We start from the raw sequence: 5,000 nt of genomic DNA, 5'->3' as shown, positions 1-5,000 counted from the left end.
GTGTGTTAGGATGTGCACGTGTATGCATGAGAGAGTGATGCGCATGTTAAGGTTTTGTATTTAGGTGTGTGCTTGGGCAGGGGGGAGGGGTGACCGTGAAAGTTGGTAGTGCAAATGGTTACGTGTGAGTGTGTGTGTGTCCTGTGTGGTATGTCTGTATGTAGTACTCCTGGGCAGTGGGTCTTTGTCTGGTCGGTACTCCACTCCCCTCAACTTCTCTCTCCTCTGTTCGCCCCATTAATAAGTAATCAAGGCGAGGTCACACTAATGGCTTCTCAGAGGGGTGAACACGGATGTGTGTGTGACTCTAAATGTGTGTGTGACTCTAAATGTGTGTGTGACTCTAAATGTGTGTGTGTGTGTAAGCCAGAGGAGCGTGCACTTGAAGAAGGAAAAAAAAACACCCTTTCTGCTCATCATCACCAACCCCCCAAAAAAAGAAAGTGCATTAAAGCAGACCTCTTAACGCTCCTCCTGGAACCACACACACACACACACACACTTTCACACACACACACACTCACACAGACGGTGCAGTGCTCAGGTTACCCTCCTGTCTCTCACAGAGTTGCCGTGCGTCAAAGCCTGTGATTTCCGTGTGTGTGTGATGAATAATGCAGCCATGTTTCCATGCCAAAGCGTCCATCGCTGACCCTCTAGGCTCCAGCTGTGCACTCCTCTTCTAGAGGACGGGACTGGCTTTGCCAAAGTGGCTTTGGTCAAATACACACACTTACACATAGGCACACATACGTACACACACACACACATTATGTGACTGACACAGTTTGCTACTTCTGTACTGTCCCCATTCTACATTTATTCATTTAGCAGACGCTTTTATCCAAAGCGATTTTACTCTCCCCCTCTCTCTCTCTCTCTCTCTCTCTCTTTATGACTGACCCCCCCCCCACCCTTCATTTGTCTTTCCGACCTCCACCAAGGCAGCGACAAGATCCTGACTGATGCTGCTTCCACCCCTGACCTCTGACCCCTGAACCCTGACTTTAAGGAGGGTTAGGTCAACAGGGTGCAACTCCCCTGCCCAGCCTCTTACCCACGCTGCCCTGCACCTCTCCCTCGGAGGTCTTGCTCTTTCTGCTCAGGCACTGTCCTGGACACCCTGAGGACCTCACAGGACCCTGTGGGTCACAAGCGCCTGTCTGTCACCCTCCATACATCTGTAAATCACGCTGCGGAGGAATCAAGCCAGCTCTGTGTGAGTGTGTGCCTGTGTGAGTGTGTGTGTGTGTGAGTGTGTGTGTGTGTGAGGCTTTTTGGAGAAGCTAGCAGTCCGAGTGATTGTGGAATGTGTCAGGGAGGAAGCAGGGAGGGATGGGGGGAAGGGGGGGATAGAGGGATGGATGGTGGGGGAGAAAGAGGGAGGGATGGTAGACAGTCGAGAGGTCTCTGCACATCTGTGGAACTCTCCCCCCCCCTCGTCTCTGCTCTGCCTCCCGACCTCACTCCCTCCTTTCTCTCTTCCCCTCTCTTCTCTCTCTCTCTCTCTCTCTCTCTCTCTCTCTGTCTCTGTCTCTTTCTCTCTTTCAGTTCAGTCCAAGGGGCTTAATTGACATGAAAACAACAATTGTTCACATTGCCAAAGCAACGGTAGAATTACAGAAATATTCATCAATATAAAGAATATATATTGATGAATATATATTGCCTGTGTGTCACTGTGGTCTCTCTCTCTACCTCTCTCTCTCTCTCTCTCTCTCTCTCTCTCTACCTCTCTCTCTCTCTCTCTCTCTCTCTCTCTCTCTCTCTCTCTCTCTCTCTCTCTCTCTCTACCTCTCTCCCTCTTTCTCTCTCTCTCGCTCTCTCTCGCTCTCTCTTTCTCGTCAGCCAGGGTCGTGATTAAATCCACAGGAACCATTCCAAAACAACGTTTATCTTAATAATTTCATTCACAGTAATGTTCTGTAATCAGCCCTGTGAAGCCTTGGAGGGAAACTCCTACCAACACAACACACTGTGTGTGTCTGTGTGTGTCTGTGTGTGTCTGTGTGTGTCTGTGTGTGTCTGCTGCGTGTCTGTGTGTGTCTGTGTGTGTCTGTGTGTGTCTGTGTGTGTCTGTGTGTGTCTGTGTGTGTCTGCTGCGTGTCTGTGTGTGTCTGTGTGTGTCTGTGTGTGTCTGTGTGTGTCTGTGTGTGTCTGCTGCGTGTCTGTGTGTGTCTGTGTGTGTCTGTGTGTGTCTGCTGCGTGTCTGTGTGTGTCTGTGTGTGTCTGTGTGTGTCTGTGTGTGTCTGTGTGTGTCTGCTGCGTGTCTGTGTGTGTCTGCTGCGTGTCTGTGTGTGTCTGTGTGTGTCTGCTGCGTGTCTGTGTGTGTCTGTGTGTGTCTGCTGCGTGTCTGTGTGTGTCTGCTGCGTGTCTGCTGCGTGTCTGTGTGTGTCTGTGTGTGTCTGCTGCGTGTCTGTGTGTGTCTGTGTGTGTCTGCTGCGTGTGTCTGTGTGTGTCTGCTGCGTGTCTGTGTGTGTGTGTGTTTAAAGTTGCAACACGGGAAAATGTTTTCTCCAGATCCATGACAGGACACAGCTAGGATATTCCAGGACATGCACGCTCTTTATCGTGTGAAGGAAGGGAAAGGGTTGCAGAGAGATCTGTGTGTGTGTGTGTGTGTGAGAGAGATAGAGAGAGGTAGAGAGTGGGAAGAAGACATCTATAACAAGAGGGAATAGAGAGAGCATGCATAGCTGCATGTGGGGTGGGCTGGTGTGTGTGTGTGTGTGTGTCTATGAGAGAGAAAGAGTGCAGACAGCTGGAGGAGGGCATGATGGGAATGGTATCTGGAAGGGTGGAGGTGGTGTGTGTGTGGGGGGGGAGTGTGTGTGTGAATGGTATCTGGGAGGTCAGAGGTCAGGGGGCGAGCTTTAACACATTTCCTGTTGCTGCTGCCGGAGTGACGAGACTCTCCTCTTTCCTCTGGAATCCACCTCTCTCTCTCTCTCTCTCTCTCTCTCTCTTCTCTCTCTCTCTCTCTCTCTCTCTCTCTCTCTCTCTCTCTCTCTCTCTCTCTCTCTCTCTCTCTCTCTCTCTCTCTCTCTCTCTCTCTCTCTCTCTCCCCTCCCTCCCTCCCCTCCCTCCCTCCCAATTCTCTCTCTCTTACTTTCTCGCACTCTTTATCTCTCTCTCCCTCCCTTCCTCTCTCTCTTTCTCTCTGGTTCTTTCTCTGTTTATTTCTCTCTCTATCTCTCTCTCTCTTTATCTCTCTCTCCTTCCCTCCCTCTCTCTGTTTCTCTCATCCTCTCTCTTCATCTCAAACACAAACAAGCCCCCCCCCCCCCCACACCCTGTCCTCAATGTAGGCAGCATCCCCGTGCCCCTCACAGTCAATCAATGTTAGCATGGAGTGCTGACCTGGCCTGGGTATAGATCTGTTCCAGCGATCCATGCTACACAGCTACGGGGGCCCGGCCAGGCCCCGTATCGAGTGGCTCTCTCTCTACCTCTCTCTACCTCTCTCTACCTCTCTCTCTCTCACACACACACACACACACCAGTGCATGTACACGTGACAGATAGAACATGTACTGATTTGACCACGTGGCATGTGGAGAGGCATTCGTCTGCCTTTATAGGGTGTTGCTGTGTGTGTGTGTGTGTGTGTGCCTGAGTCAGTGGATGTATACATGTCTGTGTTTATGTGTGTGTGTGCTTGTGTGTCTGACCGTGTTTGTGTGTGCCCGAGCGATCTTGTTTGTGTGTGCGTGTGTGTGTTGATAGCTTTGTATCCGCTACTCACAGATGGTCTTGATTGTGGTGCTCCAACATCCGCCCAGACTCCGGTCAGCAAGCCCCCAGACACCTCCCCTTGCTGTGGGGAGCGGTGAGCAGCGAGCAGGCCGGGCTGGGAGGAGCTCTGGAGCTTAGAGGGACCTGGAGGGGGAGGGGGGGGGGAGTGGAGGAAGAGGGTCTGTAAGGGGGAGACAGAGGCCTACATGGGAAAGGGCTGAGGTTGGGACTGTGGGGTCAGCGAGGATGGAGGATGGAGGATGGAGGATGGGGAGGTGGGGGGGGGGGCGATGGAGTGACGCCAGGGATGAGGACGGGAGGTCGAAATCATCCGGGATGGAGTGCGGAGGGGCCGGAGCGGAAGGCCTCCAGGCAGGGGAGGGCTGGGGAGGGCTGGGCCCAGGCGGAGGGGGCCGAGCTGGGCTACTCGCTGTGATGAAGCTCTGCTCCTCCCGGGGTCCTGGTCCTGGACCCTAGTCTGGGTCAGCAGACACTACGAGAATCACAGATGTTCCTGTGCTCCCCTCCTCTCCCCTCCCCTCTCCCCTCCCCTCCTCTCTAGAGAGGATTATCTAAATGCATTTAGAGGATGTGGAAATGCCCAGAGGAGCATGCAAACAAACTTAGTGTGTGGCTCTAATTGTGATAACACGTGTGCCTGTGTGCGCAAATATGTGTGTGAGATTCAATGTGTGTGTAGGTTTTTGTGTTTTCATGCATGTGTACATTATGCTTGTATGTGAGTTTGTTTGGGCATGCATTGGCGTATACAGTATTTATGTGTGTGTGTTTGTCTGAGTGATTTTGCGTGTGTGTGTGTGTGTGTGGTTTCTAGGCTTGAAACAGGAAACACGGCAGCATTCCTTGCATTTTTCTAAATGTAACAAATTGCTGAGTGCATTGATTCAACCAGACACAGCAACTGACCTGGGAGAGATGGAGGGAGAGATGGAGGGAGAGATGGAGGGAGAGAGGGAGGGAGAGATGGAGGGAGAGATGGAGGGAGATGGAGGGAGAGAGGGAGGGAGAGATGGAGGGAGAGATGGAGGGAGAGATGGAGGGAGAGAGGGAGGGAGAGATGGAGGGAGAGATGGAGGGAGAGAGGGAGGGAGAGATGGAGGGAGGGAGAGATGGAGGGAGGGAGAGATGGAGGGAGAGATGGAGGGAGAGAGGGAGGGAGAGATGGAGGGAGAGAGGGAGGGAGAGATGGAGGGAGAGATGGAGGGAGAGAGGGAGGGAGAGATGGAGGGAGAGATGGAGGGAGA

Source organism: Hypomesus nipponensis, chromosome 20, assembly GCF_054491055.1.
Source record: "Hypomesus nipponensis isolate SF chromosome 20, ASM5449105v1, whole genome shotgun sequence".
Lineage (NCBI taxonomy): Eukaryota > Metazoa > Chordata > Actinopteri > Osmeriformes > Osmeridae > Hypomesus > Hypomesus nipponensis.
This window is presented reverse-complemented; position numbering follows the sequence as displayed.